This window comes from Gossypium arboreum, chromosome 11, assembly GCF_025698485.1.
Source record: "Gossypium arboreum isolate Shixiya-1 chromosome 11, ASM2569848v2, whole genome shotgun sequence".
NCBI lineage: Eukaryota > Viridiplantae > Streptophyta > Magnoliopsida > Malvales > Malvaceae > Gossypium > Gossypium arboreum.
This window is the reverse complement of record NC_069080.1, coordinates 54,851,556-54,869,146: the sequence shown is the minus strand read 5'-3', so window position 1 is coordinate 54,869,146 and position 17,591 is coordinate 54,851,556. Positions and strand designations below refer to the sequence as shown.

General features: G+C 35.3%; 1 non-coding gene across 1 annotated transcript; it reads left to right on the top strand.

The window, feature by feature from the left end:
* Window positions 1-16,920: 16,920 nt before the first annotated feature.
* Window positions 16,921-17,026, top strand: LOC128284916 (small nucleolar RNA R71). The gene has a single exon (XR_008275335.1). It is a non-coding gene; the product is annotated as a small nucleolar RNA R71 (small nucleolar RNA).
* The last annotated feature ends 565 nt before the right edge of the window (window positions 17,027-17,591 follow it).

Genomic DNA, 17,591 nt, shown 5'->3' with positions numbered 1-17,591 from the left:
ATGAAAAAAAAAATTAGTGTTCATCTTCTTCTTCTTCTTCCAAAGCCGAAACAAAGGGGAAAGAAAAAGGAAAATTTACCCTAAAGCAATTCGGAACCTTCATTAGCTAGTAGGAGGTAAGTTTTGAATTTTTGATTAAGTCTTGTTATATGTTAAATTCATTTTTTTAAAATGTACTCTTGGTAATGTTAAGAAAGTTGAAACTTTTATGGTGGTTTGGGCACCATGTCGTGAATCAAAGTATTAGAACTAGGGGTTATTTTCATGTTGTATTAAATAAGGAGATGATAGAATGGAGTGGAGATTGTTGAATAAGTAGTTGGCACCTTGTACATTCGGTCATATTGAGTTTAGATAGAATGTTATATTTTTTTATGGTTATTTTTCCTTATATGATAAATGGTTTTGTGATATGGCCGAATGAACTATGAAGGTCATAATAAGAATGTATGAAGTTTAAGGTGCGAATTTTAGTCTTGGTGATATGGATGATTCGGTTGAAATATTGAGTATGGGAGTTGCCATTTTAGGTTAAGATCAAAAGAATGATTAATAGGCATTAAAAGGTTAAATGTATGAAATTGAAGTATAAGAATTTATAGGTAATTACATAGGTAATGTTAAATTTAATTTGGTATATTCGGCCATATGGGTATATATGTTTGTGATATTATTTTTAACTCTCTATAATCGATTAAAGGAGTAATATTGGCTTATAAGGTTGAGTTGATTCATGATTTTGTATATTAAGAATTAAATATACCTGAGACTAAGTTATCTTAGTAGTGGTAATACATTCGGCCTTGAAGCATTAATCGAACATTAGTTAAGGTTTTAATGTTTTGAACAAGGATAGTTGTGAAATGAAGTGAAAATCATTAAATTATACATATAAGTATCCAGCAAGGTAATTAAACTACTAAATGTATTTATTCTAGATCAAGAAATCAAAGGGGGAGAATCAAACAAGGGCAAAGCAAAGACAATTGAGTAGTCGATTGGGAATCATTTTCATCCAATATAAGGTAAGTCCTTAAGCATTTTTGTAAGGTTGATTAGCTTGTATATAAATAATATTAGGGAATCATAAAAGAATTCCTTTTGTTAGGTATTCTTTTGGAGTGATTTTCTAATTATTAATGTAACCATATGTGCTATTTGAATTAAGTAAACGCCTTATCATAACGAGTTGACATATGGCACTATGTGTGCGGAATTAAGTGGCACTAGGTGTGCCGACTTGGATGTTGAAGCATGAGAGAAAATCCAATGCACTATGTGTGCGGTTTACTATGGCACTATGTGTGCGAGTATAATTAGCACTATGTGTGCAAATTCGGTTGATAACATAAAAGGTGCATAAAAGAACTAAGTGATAGAACCATTAACTAAAATATCGAATTTGAAACATGTGCTGTGTATGTATAAATTTACCTAGTGCATCATTGTTCCATGCTTTGAGGAAATGGATCCAAATCAATCGGGTTGTTTTGGTATTTGATTTGATTATAGGACTTGGCATGAGATTGAACCGAAAACCTAAGAAATTATAGCATAGTTCGGTATGGATGGAGTAATTGATCTTGCATTATTTGTTTTCCCTTTTGATCTTTTATTAATGGACGATAGTGTAATGCTTATGACTTACTGAGTTATATACTCATTTGGTGCGTTTATTTGTTACTTATTTAGGTTTATTTGACCCATTTTGTGTGCTCGGAACCATCGTCGAAGTCATCACACCAGCTTGCAACTTTTTGGTACCCTCTTCTTAGGTGGTCTAAGAGAATATTTCGGCATGTATAGGCTATTATGTTTTGTTTGAACTTTAATATGTATACTTTTAGCCATGCGAATATGGCTTAAATGTTGAGTTTGGATTTGGCCTTATGGGTGCTTAGTTATAAGGTTTAGTAAGTTTGGTCTTGATAATTTGGTTATGATTGATAGTGGTTTAAATTCATTTTAGTTAAAGTGATCAGTACTACGAATGGATGATGTCTGTGGTAAGTATTTCATGCATTGAAAATGACTTTAATCCTAGGTTCGAATTCGGTTTTGATTGAGTAATAGTCTAAGTCTATTTGATTATTATGCCGTATGTCATGGCTGATTATTTTTGGTGTTACACTTATGATATGGTTATTGAGTAGTATGGAAATTCTTGGTAATGACTAGCCATTGGAATGGCTAATCATAATCATATTTGGTGTTATGTAGGTCAAATTACTAGCTAATCCATGGAAACCATGAAATAGGTAAATTTTACCATAAAACAGATTCAGACAGCAGTAGTGATGTGAATTTGAAAAATCACTAAAAATAGTAGAAATGGAATTAAATAATGAATAAATTATGGAATCGAAGCTTGATGATTCTATTTTCATATGGAAGAAGCGAAACAGGTATATGAGCTATATTTTATGAGATGTTTAAATTTTTGTGAAACAGGCCCAGAGCTATTTCTGGATCCCCTTTTCTGACTTTGGAAATTCACCATAAATTTTACAAGAATAATTAGAAGTCATGCTTTATATGTACAGATTAATTATTGAGTCTAGTTTTATTAGAAACAAACGAATAGGAATTGAAGCCCTGTACATGGAGATATCTGATTCGTAATGCACAGAGGTCAGAGTAGTCGAACCTTGATACAGGGGAGACTTTAACTAATAAAATGCACTAATTGGCCTAACCAAAAATTCTACAAAAATTTTACTAGATAAATATATGAGTCCAGTTTCAGGAAAAAATTATGGAATTGGATTTCAAGTTTCAGAACTCGAGATATGATTTTTAAAGCGACTGTGATGCAATTAGCCAGCTTGTCTAGAAAATTTTAAAATGAATTAAGCCCGTTAACACCTTGTGTTCGACTCTGGCAACGGTCTCGGGTACGGGGTGTTACATTTTATTGGTATCAGAGCTATGGTTTAGTCGGTTCTAGGACTACCATAGCGCGTATGAGTCTAGCTATACATGCCTTAATGTTAGTATTTGATAGTGTGATGACTTCTGACGGTCGAAATTATTGTTTAGATTAGTAAATGGAACCCAATCTAGAGAGAACCTTAGCGGATGACGTTGAAAGTGTAGCGGCTGCTCCTGCGCAAGGGACACCGCCTGTTGAACCTCAATCATCCGCGAATAATCAAGATGATGGGGCAAAACAAGCCTTCTTTACCATGATGAATGAGTGGGTCGCACAATATGCCCAAAGTAACCCGGCTGCTCAACCATTTTTGAATTTAAATAATTCGCCTCAGGTGCCTATAATACCTGTAATGCCCCCACGCCCGAGACCGTCGCCGGAGTCGAGTATGAGGTGTTACTAAGCTTAATTTAACATATTTAGAACTTTGGATTATTTATTTCTACATTCACAGCTTTTAAGCTACTTGCATCACAGTCACAAGAAAAATCATATCTCGAGTTACGAAACTCGAAATCAAGATCCGTAAATTTTTTCTGAATCTAGACTCATATACCTATCTACTAATTTTTTTCTAGAATTTTTTTGTTGGGCCAATTAGTACAGTTTATTAGTTAATGTTACCCCTGTTTTAGGACCCGACTGGTCTGACCTCTGTTTACTTCAAACTGCATTTCTCTCTGTAAAAAATTCATATGACTATGAGATTTGTTTCTACTAAAACTAGACTCAATACGGATTCTGAGGACATAAAATACACCACCTAATTATATCTTTACAATTTATGGTGAATTTCTAACTTTGGAACAGGGGATTTAGAAACTGCTATGTCTCTGTTTCACTAAAATTCAAATATCTTCTAACATATAATTCCTTTACATGTTTCATTTGTTTCATGTGAAACTAGACATAATAAGCTTCAATTTTATATGTAGTTCATCACCAAATTCAATTTCTATGATTTTTAGTAAATTTTCAAACTCGCGTCAGTGTTGCTGTAGTATTCTGTTTATGGAAAATTTCATCCTTTTATGAGTTTTTATGCACTAAGTATCTTATTAATTTTCCTTACATCAAACATAATCTAAACTAACCATTTTCATAATTTATCATTATCAAGCATTTCCTCAACCATTCCATCACCATACCATAAGATCATTTACACAAAAAAGGTATATTGCTATACATGCCATACTTAAATTTACAAGCCATTACCAAAAGTCTTCCCGATAGTGTGATGAGCCTTGACCTATCCCGACTCACGAAATGGCTTGTCCAAAACTACAATGAGTAAGAAGGAGGAGTAAGCATAAATGCTTAGTAAGTTCATATGCAAATAATAAGTAACATAACAAACAGTTATACCAATCAACATTAGCATACATCACTGAAACACATATCACATTTTTAAACATTTTTCATCATCTTATTACCTTATTGTGGTTGTATCAATACTCAACCCGAGGGTTAAATACATACCTGTCCAAAATATCCATTTCATATCACTTACCAATACGTCTCTTTACATCTCGAATATTCCTCCATTTGAGTAGAACTTTACCCGTTGAACACATCGGAATATAATTTGGATACATGGATAATTTGCACATAAGTGCCACATATGTAATCAAGAAATCATGTAACCCGCCCCTAAGTGAACTCGGACTCAACTCAACGAGCTCGGGCGTTCGCATCCATAAGTGAACTCGGACTCAACTCAACGAGTTCGGATGCCTAGTTACATCTCACGAACTCGGACTCCATTCAACGAGTTCGGACATTCGCATCCATAAGTGAACTCGGACTCAACTCAACGAGTTTGGATGCTCAACCATCCTAGTGACATGTCACTTGTATCCTAATCTATTCCTAAGGTTCAAATGGGATTTTTATCGAACACTTATCCTTGCCGTCTTCCGTAGAATGCCGAAATCAATACACGGTAACAATTATATTTAACAAGTAGCTCACATAATTTACATATTATTTGAAATTAACCACAAAGCATACATTTCATAATAAAATTCAGCATAACACATAATTAATATCAATAACTTAAAAATAACAATTATGCTACATTATCTACACATGAACTTACCTTGGTACCAAAATACAAAGATTTTGCAATTTAGTCCACAATCTTTTCTTTTCCTCGATTGATGTCGGTTCCACGTCTTTCTTGATCTAAAATAACACATTTAGCTCATTTAATACTCACATTATCAAATTAATCCTTAACTCAAATTTTGGCAAAATTACAATTTTGCCCCTAAACTTTTGCATATTTACATTTTTTCCCCTAGGCTCGGGATTAAACTTTATTCCTTATTCTTATGTTTTACAACATGCTAATCACTTTTCTCTTCTATGGCAACATCAAATTCTCACTCTAACATGTACTTGTGACTATTAGGTATTTTTACCGATTAAGCCCTTTTTCTCGTTTTTGCTTAAAATCGAGCAGTACAAGTTGTCTAACATAATTTAAAACTTCATATTCTATCATAAAACATCAAAATACACAAATTTCACCTATGGGTATTTTTCCAAATATAAACCCTAGGTTAAATTATTGCTAACATAAGCTTTATCGAGTTACCGGGATCTCAAAAACGTAAAAATCATTAAAAACGGGGCTTAGAATCAATTACTATGGAGCTTGGAAGCTTGAAACAAACCCTAGCTATGGAGAACCCTTGAAATTTCGGCCTAATGAAGAAGATGGACAAAAATTGGCTTTTAATTTTGTTTTTAATTCATTTTAATAACTAAATGACCAAAATACCCTTACTACTAAACTTTCCAAAAATTCCTTCCATGTCCTAAATTTGTCCATGAACTTAAAATTGGTGAAATTGCTATTTAAGACCTCCTCATTAATATTCCAAAACAATTTCATACTAAAAATTTCTAGAATGCAAATTTTGCAATTTATTCGATTTAGTCCCTACTTTCAATTTAAGCACTTTAGGCATAGAATTTCATCACAAAATTTTCACAAAATCATGCAATCACATCATAATCATCAAAATAATTATAAAATAATTATTTCTATCTCAGATTTGTGGTCACGAAACCACTATTCCGATTAGGCCCTAATTCGGGATATGACAATACCACCAGATCCTGATCCTGTAAGGCGGAGTAAACCTCCTGTGGATTTGATTAGGAACCGCGGGGCCGAGAAATTTCGAGCATAGCTACTGATGATGCTGAAAGGGCCGAGTTTTGGCTTGATAACACCTTCCGGGTTTTTGATGAGCTGTCTTGCACACCTGATGAGTGTTTACAGTGTGCCATATCTTTGTTACGAGACTCAGCCTACTATTGGTGGAGAACCTTGATTACTATAGTCCCGAAGGAACGAGTTACTTGGGATTTCTTCCAGACGAAATTTTGAAAAAAGTATATTAGTCAACGGTTTGTCGATCAAAAGCGTAAAGAATTTTTGGAACTTAAGCAAGGCCGTATGACAGTATCTGAATACGAACGTGAGTTTGTAAGACTCAGTCGATATGCTCGGGAGTGTGTAGCTGATGAAGTTGCTATGTGTAAAAGATTTGAAGAAGGATTGAATGAAGATTTAAAGCTACTAGTGGGTATTTTAGAGATAAAGGAATTTGTAACACTAGTTGAACGAGCTTGCAAGGCAGAAGAACTTGGAAAGGAGAAAAGGAAGGCTGAAGTTGAAGCTAGAGACTTTCATAAAAGATTGGCGGGTAAAACTTCATTCTCGGCTGTAAAGAAGTTTAGGGAAGATACTAATAAATCGAAGATGACTGCAGGGATTTCTATTAGAGAGCGACCATCAACGGACTCTCGAGCTACTTCGGTTGCTAGTGTGGGTAACAATCGCCAAGAAAAACCTGAATGTCCACAATGTGGAAGACGACACGTAGGTGAATGTTGGGGTAAGTCTACTAACAGGGCCTGTTACAGATACGGTTCGAAGGATCACTTCATTAGAGATTGCACGGAACTCGATGAGAAAAATAAGATGCAAGGTCCAAGACCTAGTGGAACAATGACTAGAGGTAGACCACCGAGAATTTCAGGAGGTAGAGGTGGTAGTCAGAGAGGGACTTTTGATACGGCTGTTCGATCTAAGACTCGTGCTCCTGCTAGAGCTTATGCCATCCGCGCACGAGAGGAGGCATCCTCCCCTGATGTTATCACTGGTACTTTCACTCTCTTTAATACTGATGTGATTGCATTGATTGACCCTGGCTCTACTCATTCATTTGTATGTGAGACTTTAGCATCCAGTAAGACTCTACCGGTTGAGTCTACTGAGTTCGTAATTCGAGTGTCAAATCCCTTGGGTTGATATGTACTTGTTGATAAAGTGTGTAAGAAATGTCCTCTGATAATCCGAGATTCCTATTTTCTGGCCGATTTGATGCTCTTACCGTTTGATGAATTTGATGTTATTCTCGGTATGGATTGGTTGGTCGTTCATGATGCAGTGGTGAATTGCAAAAGAAAGACCATTGATTTGAGGTGTGCAAATAATGAGATAGTCCGAGTTGAGTCTACTGACTTGAACGGAGTGCCAGAAATAATATCCTCGATGATCGCTCAGAGATATATGAGAAAAGGGAGTGAAGCATATCTTGCGTATGTACTTGGTCACAAAGAGTCGGAAAAGAAACTTGAAACGGTACCAGTGGTTCGTGAGTATCCAGATGTTTTTCCTGAGGAGTTATCGGGATTACCACCCGTTCGAGAAGTAGAATTTGGCATTGAACTTGTACCTGGGACTACACCAATTTTGATAGCGCCGTACCGCATGGTACCAACCGAATTAAAAGAATTGAAAGCTCAGTTGCAAGAGTTGACAGATAGAGGTTTCGCTCGACCGAGTTTTTCACCATGTGGTGCACCAGTATTGTTTGTGAAAAAGAAGGATGGAACCATGAGGTTGTGCATCGACTATCGTCAGTTGAATAAAGTGATAATAAAGAATAAATATCCGTTATCGCGTATTGATGATTTGTTTGATCAATTGAAGGGAGCCTCAGTGTTTTCAAAGATAGATTTGAGATCGGGGTATTATCAGCTGCGAGTTCGAGACTCAGATATACCTAAAACTGCTTTCAGGACGAGATACGGTCACTACGAGTTTTTAGTGATGCCGTTTGGGCTCACTAATGCCCCTACGATATTTATGGATTTGATGAATTGAATTTTCAGGCAGTATTTGGACTGGTTTGTAGTTGTGTTCATAGATGACATCTTGATTTATTCACATGATGAAACTGCACACGCTGAGCACCGAGATTAGTGTTATAGATTTTACGGGATAAGCAGTTGTATGCTAAGTTCAAGAAATGTAAGTTCGGTTGAGAGAAGTTAGCTTTTTAGGGCATGTAGTATCTCAGATCGGAATTGAGTTGAACCGAGCAAAATTTCAGCCATACTTGATTGGAAACCCCAGAAATGTTCTTGAAGTTCAAGCTTTTGAGGCTTCTTTGGTTACTATAGACGGTTTGTAAAGGGTTTTCGATGATAGCCACACCAATAACGAGGCTACTTGTAAAGATGTTAGGTTTGAATGGTCAAAAAATGTCGAAAAGTTTCGATCAGTTGAAAACTTATTTGACTGAAGCTCCAGTGTTTGTACAGCCTGAATCCGGTAAAGAGTTTGTCATTTACAGTGATGCATCTTTGATTGGGCTGGGTTGCGTGTTGATGCAAGAAGGTCGAGTAGTAGCTTACGCGTCAAGGCAATTGAAACCACATGAGAAAAACTATCCAACCCATGATCTTGAATTAGCTGCCATTGTTTTCGCTTTGAAAATTTGGCGACACTACTTGTTTGGAGAGAGGTGTCATATATATTCGGATCATAAAAGCCTCAAATACTTGATGAATCAAAGAGATTTGAATCTGCAGCAAAGACGTTGGCTCGAGTTGTTGAAAGATTATGAACTTGTCATCGACTATCACCCGGGAAAGGCTAACGTGGTTACCGATGCCTTAAGTCGCAAATCATTGTTTGTTTTGTGAGTAATGAATGTACACCTGTCCGTTTCACCCGATAATGTGTTGGTAGCAAAATTAAAGGCCAAACCATTATTGATTCATCAAATACGTAAATCCCAGAAAGTTGACGATGAATTGGTTGCTAAACGAGTTGAATGTGTTTCAAATGTGGAATCAGAGTTTAAAATTGATAATGATGATTGTTTGAGGTTCAGAAGTCGACTGTGTGTTCCAAGAAATTCAGAACTTATTTCTTTGATTTTAAGCGAGGCTCATAGTAGTCGCATGTCAATCCACCCGGGTAGTACGAAAATATACAATGATCTGAAACGTCAGTTTTGGTGGCCTGGTATGAAACGAGACATTTCTGACTTTGTTTCGAAGTGTTTGATATGTCAACAAGTGAAAGCGGAACATCAAGTGCCTTCAGGGTTACTTCAGCCGATCATGATACCCGAATGGAAATGGGATCGAGTCACGATGTATTTTGTATCTGGGTTGCCATTGTCGTCAAGCAAGAAAGATGCGATCTGGGTGGTTGTTGATAGACTGACAAAATCGGCTCATTTTATTCCTGTACGTACGGATTATTCCCTTGACAAACTAGCTGAAATGTATGTTTCTCAGATTGTAAGGTTACATGGAGTACCTATTTCTATTGTGTCGGATAGAGATCCGAGATTCACATCACGATTTTGGGTGAAATTGCAAGAAGCATTGGGTACCAGATTGCATTTTAGAACCGCTTTTCATCCCCAGACCGATGGTCAATCCGAACGGGTAATTCAGATACTCGAGGATATGTTGAGATGTTGTATCCTTGAGTTTACTGGCTCATGGGAATGGTATTTACCTTTGATTGAATTCGCTTACAACAATAGTTTTCAATCAAGCATTAAGATGGCACCTTACGAGGCTTTGTACGGTCGTAAATGCCGCATACGCTTGTTTTGGACCGAACTTAGTGAAAGTAAAATCTTCGGGTTGATTTGATTAGGGATCTTTGAGCGAAAGTTCAAGTGATTCGTGAAAGTTTGAAAGCCGCCGGATCTCCGTAAGTCGTATGCTGATTTAAAAGAAAAGACATTGAATATCGTGTTGGAGACAAAGTGTTTCTTAAAGTCTCACCTTGGAAAAAGGTCTTTGAGATTTGGCCGTAAGGGCAAATTGAGTCCGAGGTTCATCGGGCCGTATGAAATATCTGAACGAATTGGGCCAGTTGCATACCGATTGATTTTACCCCCGGAACTTGAAAAGATTCACAACGTTTTTCATGTCTCGATGCTTCGACGTTATAGATATGATCCATCGCATATAATTAATTTATCTGAGGTGGAGATTCAATCTGATTTGAGTTATGAAGAAGAACCAGTTCGTATTTTGGCCCGTGAGGTAAAAGAACTACGAAATAAGAAAATCTCATTAGTGAAAATACTGTGGCATAAACATGGGGTCGAAGAAGCTACTTGGGAGCTCGAGGATTCAGTGAAAGAACGTTATACAAATTTATTCGCTGGTAAGATTTTCGGGGATGAAAATTTTTAAGTGAGGGAGAGTTGTGATAGCCCTAATTCGACCCTAGTCGGAATGTGGTTTCGGGACCACAAAACTGAGTCATAAAATTTAATTAAAATTTAGTTGCATATCCTCTATGTGTATTAGTGCATGTGTGAAAATTTGATGCTTTAATTTAGTCTTAGGAATGTGAATTTTCTTGAAAGGACTTTGTTGAGAACTTAAAAAAAATATGTTAGGTAAATATGTAAGGACCAAATAATATTAAAATAGGAAAGTTTGGGTTTGCATGTCAAATTGCCACATTCATACTAAGTGGCCGGCCAAGTGATGATATCTCTCCACTAGTTTAAATTAAAATTGTATATTAAATTGGCTAATGAGTAAAATATTCTAATTAAAATGAAAAAAAAAATTTAGTGTTCATCTTCTTCTTCTTCTTCCAAAGCCGAAACAAAGGGGAAAGAAAAAGGAAAATTTACCCTAAAGCAATTCGGCACCTTCATTAGCTAGTAGGAGGTAAGTTTTGAATTTTTGATTAAGTCTTGTTATATGTTAAATTCATTTTTTTAAATATACTCTTGGTAATGTTAAGAAAGTTGAAACTTTTATGGTGGTTTGGGCACCATGTCGTGAATCAAAGTATTAGAACTAGGGGTTATTTTCATGTTGTATTAAATAAGGGGATGATAGAATGAAGTGGAGATTGTTGAATAAGTAGTTGGCACCTTGTACATTCGGTCATATTGAGTTTAGATAGAATGTTATATTTTTTTTATGGTTATTTTTCCTTATATGATAAATGGTTTTGTGATAAGGCCGAATGAACTATGAAGGTCATAATAAGAATGTATGAAGTTTAAGGTGCGAATTTTAGTCTTGGTGATATGGATGATTCGGTTGAAATATTGAGTATGGGAGTTGCCATTTTAGGTTAAGATCAAAAGAATGATTAATAGGCATTAAAAGGTTAAATGTATGAAATTGAAGTATAAGAATTTATAGGTAATTACATAGGTAATGTTAAATTTAATTTGGTATATTCGGCCATATGGGTATATATGTTTGTGATATTATTTTTAACTCTCTATAATCGATTAAAGGAGTAATATTGGCTTATAAGGTTGAGTTGATTCATGATTTTGTATATTAAGAATTAAATATACCTGAGACTAAGTTATCTTAGTAGTGGTAATACATTCGGTGTAACACCCCTTACCCGTTACCGTCGCCGGAACAGGATATAAGGTATTACCAGAACATAACACATACCATTAAACATAATCGAGATGTAAATATGTCATCCAATTTGATAGTGCATCGTATAACATATGTCTTGAACAATATTAGCCCACTTTAATGGCTTGTACAAAGTATCTGGTCGAGTACTGTAACTAATATTTTAACCTAGACAAATATGACACGTAACAAAATAATTAAGCCTACTATACATGCCATAATTCAAAACGTTTAGTTCAAATACCCTAAAGTATGATAGTGCGGATAGATCTTCACGATCCTTAACTCCTGAGCAAGTCAAGAACACTATAAGACAAAAGAGAGAAACAAAGTAAGCTTATAGCTTAGTAAGTAAGTATGTAAATACTAATTAAAGAATCTAACATGTTTACACAACAATTCAAGTTTATCTACTTTAACTTCACTATTCATTCCACTTTGATTTAGCTGTCTCTACTGCATCATATTCACTAAATAAATCATAACTCGGGTTACAAAACTCGAAATTCAAATCCGTAAAATTTCCTGAATCTAGACTCATAAAGATTTTTGCTAAATTTTTCTATAATTTTGGTTCAGCCGATTAGTACAGTTTATTAGTTAAAGTTTCCCTGTTACACAGCTCGACTGATCTGACCTCTGTTCACTACGAATTGAATATCTCTCAGTACACAATTCAAACAACCCTGAGGTCTGTTTCATTTAAAACTAGTCTCAATAAGGAATTTAGGCATGTAAACTATATTTCTTAATTTTCCTTGTAAAATTTTTAATGAGTTTTCAAAGTTGGAACAGGGGATCACGTATTCATCCTGAGCAAGTCACATACAATTGTAAATATCTCAAAATATAGAACTCCTTTGCTTGCTCTGTTTCTTTTATATGAAAGTAGACTCATTAAACTTTAATTTCACATCTCATTCAACCTCTAATTATATTCCTCCTATTTTTGGTGATTTTTCAAAATCACGTCACTGCTACCATCTAAAAACAGTTTTAATGCTAATTTCACTCTTTCACACATTCTTTATGCTAACCTCATTTTATCTTATATATGTATATACCACAAATCATTTTCACCACATTTCATTCACCATAAGTGTAGGTCCAAACCACAATATCACCACAAAACCATCCCGTTGAACAATTCGGATCAATCCTCGATATTTAATGGTTTCAGCACACAGCTCCACCATCATACTTCGTTTAGTTCGGCTCTCTTGTACACATGGTGAACACTTAGTACCACTCATGCGACCCAACCGATTTGTCTCGTAGCTCTCTTGTCTACATGGTGTCCTTCACTTGGAATCACGCATGCGACCTAGCTACATTTATCTTTCACGTAGCTCTCTTGTCTACATGGTGTCCTTCACTTGGAATCACGCATGCGACCTAGCTACATTTATCTTTCACGTAGCTCTCTTGTCTACATGGGATACATCTCGTATCACACATGTGACCTAGCTACTACAGGTGTCTCGTAGCTTTCTTGTACACATGATGTGCACTCAGCATCATACATGTGACCTAGCTACGCCCTCTATTTCATTCGATCTCTCCAATGTTCAACCGGATCTCTCTATATTTATTTCCATTCTTCCAATAGTCGATTTATATTTTAACATCAGCTAGTATATTTATATAATAGGCTGAAATATAAGAATGTACATGAAATTATTGTAATATTTACATACAAACTTACCTTGGTGCAAAATGTGGAAATTTTGCAATTTAGTCCAAAACTTTTTCCTTCCCTGCTCGAGATCAATTCGCGTCTTTCTTGATCTATAATAACACATTTAGCTCATTTAATACTCATACTATTTATTTCAATCCAAAAATCACATCATGGAAAAATTACATTTTGCCCCTAACTTTTCAAAATTACAATTTTGCCCCTAGGCTCGGAATTTAATTTCAGCCCTTATTCTTATATTTTATGACATGCTGAACATTTTCTCTTCTACAACAACATCAAATTCTCACTCTATCATATAGTTATGAACAATAGGTATTTTTACCGATTATGCTGCTTTTACTCGTTTTCACTTAAAACCGAGTAGCACAAGTTATTTAACATAATTTAAAACCTCATATTCTATCATAAAACATCAAAATACACAAATTTCACCTATGGGTATTTTTCCAAATGTGAACCCTAGGTTAAATTATTACTAGCATAAGCTTAATCGAGCTTCCGGATTCCAAAACGTAAAGAACATTAAACGGGCTTGGAATCACTTACTATGGAGCTTGAAAGTTGAAGAAACCCTAGCTATGGAGAGAGGGAGAATTCGCAGCAACTAAGGAGGATGATGACCAATTTTGTGTTATTTTTCCCATTTTATTTCATTTAATATCCAAATGACCAAAATGCCCTCCTTACTAAACTTTCAAAAATTCCTTCCATGTCCTAATTTTGTCCATGAACTTAAAATTGGTCAAATTGCTATTTAAGACCTCCTAATTAATATTCCAAAACAATTTCATACTAAAACTTCGGGATGCAAATTTTGCAACCGATTCGATTTAGTCCCTACTTTCAATTTAAGCACTTTAGGCATAGAATTTCATCACGAAATTTTCACACAATCATGCAATCATATCATAAACCCCAAAATAATTATAAAACAATTATTTCTATCTCGGATTTGTGGTCACGAAACCACTATTCCGATTAGGCCCTAATTCGGGTTGTCACATTCGGCCTTGAAGCATTAATCGAACATTAGTTAAGGTTTTAATGTTTTGAACAAGGATAGTTGTGAAATGAAGTGAAAATCATTAAATTATACATATAAGTATCCAGCAAGGTAATTAAACTACTAAATGTATTTATTCTAGATCAAGAAATCAAAGGGGGAGAATCAAACAAGGGCAAAGCAAAGACAATTGAGTAGTCGATTGGGAATCATTTTCATCCAATATAAGGTAAGTCCTTAAGCATTTTTGTAAGGTTGATTAGCTTGTATATAAATAATATTAGGGAATCATAAAAGAATTCCTTTTGTTAGGTATTCTTTTGGAGTGATTTTTCTAATTATTAATGTAACCATATGTGCTATTTGAATTAAGTAAACTGCCTTATCATAACGAGTTGACATATGGCACTATGTGTGCGGAATTAAGTGGCACTAGGTGTGCCGACTTGGATGTTGAAGCATGAGAGAAAATCCAATGCACTATGTGTGCGGTTTACTATGGCACTATGTGTGCGAGTATAATTAGCACTATGTGTGCAAATTCGGTTGATAACATAAAAGGTGCATGAAAGAACTAAGTGATAGAACCATTAACTAAAATATCAAATTTGAAACATGTGCTGTGTATGTATAAATTTACCTAGTGCATCATTGTTCCATGCTTTGAGGAAATGGATCCAAATCAATCGGGTTGTTTTGGTATTTGATTTGATTATAGGACTTGGCATGAGATTGAACCGAAAACCTAAGAAATTATAGCATAGTTCGGTATGGACGGAGTAATTGATCTTGCATTATTTGTTTTCCCTTTTGATCTTTTATTAATGGACGATAGTGTAATGCTTATGACTTACTGAGTTATATACTCATTTGGTGCGTTTATTTGTTACTTATTTAGGTTTCTTTGACCCATTTTGTGTGCTCGGAACCATCGTCGAAGTCATCACACCAGCTTGCAACTTTTTGGTACCCTCTTCTTAGTTGGTCTAAGAGAACATTTCGGCATGTATAGGCTATTATGTTTTGTTTGAACTTTAATATGTATACTTTTAGCCATGCGAATATGGCTTAAATGTTGAGTTTGGATTTGGCCTTATGGGTGCTTAGTTATAAGGTTTAGTAAGTTTGGTCTTGATAATTTGGTTATGATTAATAGTGGTTTAAATTCATTTTAGTTAAAGTGACCAGTACTACGAATGGATGATGTCTGTGGTAAGTATTTCATGCATTGAAAATGACTTTAATCCTAGGTTCGAATTCAATTTTGATTGAGTAATAGTCTAAGTCTATTTGATTATTATGCCGTATGTCATGGCTGATTATTTTTGGTGTTACACTTATGATATGGTTATTGAGTAGTATGGAAATTCTTGGTAATGACTAGCCATTGGAATGGCTAATCATGATCATATTTGGTGTTATGTAGGTCAAATTAGTAGCTAATCCATGGAAACCATGAAATAGGTAAATTTTACCATAAAACAGATTCAGACAGCAGTAGTGATGTGAATTTGAAAAATCACTAAAAATAGTAGAAATGGAATTAAATAATGAATAGATTATAGAATCGAAGCTTGATGAGTCTATTTTCATATGAAAGAAGCGAAACAGGTATATGAGCTATATTTTATGAGATGTTTAAATTTTTGTGAAATAGGGCCAGAGCGATTTCTGGATCCCCTGTTCTGACTTTGGAAATTCACCATAAATTTTACAAGAATAATTAGAAGTCATGCTTTATATTTACAGATTCATTATTGAGTCTAGTTTTATTAGAAACAAACGGCATAGGCATTGAAGCCCTGTACATGGAGATATCTGATTCGTAATGCACAGAGGTCAGAGTAGTCGAACCTTGATACAGGGGAGACTTTAACTAATAAACTGCACTAATTGGCCTGACCAAAAATTCTACAAAAATTTTACTAGATAAATATATGAGTCCAGTTTTAGGAAAAATTTACGGAATTGTATTTCGAGTTTCGAAACTCGAGATATGATTTTTAAAGCGACTGTGATACAATTAGCCAGCTTGTCTAGAAAATTTTAAAATGAATTAAGCCCGTTAACACCTTGTGTTCGACTCCGGCAACGGTCTCGGGTACGGGGTGTTACACATTGTAAGTGTTACTATAAGGATTATTTTGAGATCGAGGATTATTACCCGTGTAATTTAACTGCTCATTCTCCATGTTGTAGCCATAAGGTGGATATTCCGAATTGCTTGATCCACCTCCACTTTTTTCGCACTGCATTACTGGGTGAACCTGTGAAGAACCAAGAAAACCGTCAGTTTTTCTGTTTAAAAGTTCTACCTGATTAGAGAGCATGGTGACTGAATCGATGTTAAAAACACCGACTGCTTTCATTAGTTTTTTACTCATGACTTGCCAGTGAGAATTATTCAGTGGCATCTCTTCTATAAATTCATAAGCATCCTCAGGTGTCTTATTATTGATAGTTCCACCAGCGGCTGCGTCAATCATCTGTCGAGTCGAAGGATTCAGACCATTATGAAACGTTTGAACCTGTAGCCAGAGTGGTAACCCATGGTGAGGGCACCTTCTCAACAGATCCTTGTATCTCTCCCATACATCGTAGAGTTTTTCTAAATCCATCTGTACAAAAGAGGAGATATCATTATGTAATTTGGCTATTTTAGCCAGCGAAAAATATTTTAATAAAAACTTTTTGGTTATTTGTTCCCAAGTAGTGATTGACCCTCGTGGTAACGAGTTCAACCACTGTTTAGCTCTGTTCCTTAATGAAACAAGGAAATAACTGAAGGCGAATGGCATCATCAGAAACGCCATTGATGTTAAAAGTGTCACAAAACTCTAAGAAATTTGCCAAGTGAGCGTCGGGATTCTCGTCCTGCAAACCATCAAACTGAACAAACTGTTGGATCATTTGAATGGTGTTAGGTTTTAGATCAAAATTATTTGTAGCAACAGTAGGCCTAACTATGCTCGATTCAGTTCCTGTTAAAGAAGGTTTAGCATAATCATACATAGTACGTGGAGCAGGATTCTGATTAGCAGCAATTGTAGGAGGTAGCAAATTTTCTTAGTTTTCGGCCATCTCATTGGTTGTGGTTGAAATATCATCCTCTTGCTCTTCCTCTGTGTATCTTAAGCTCTGCCTTATTTCTCTTCGGTTTCTATGAACTGTGCGATCGATCTCACTATCAAACAGTAATGGTTCCGACAGGTTTC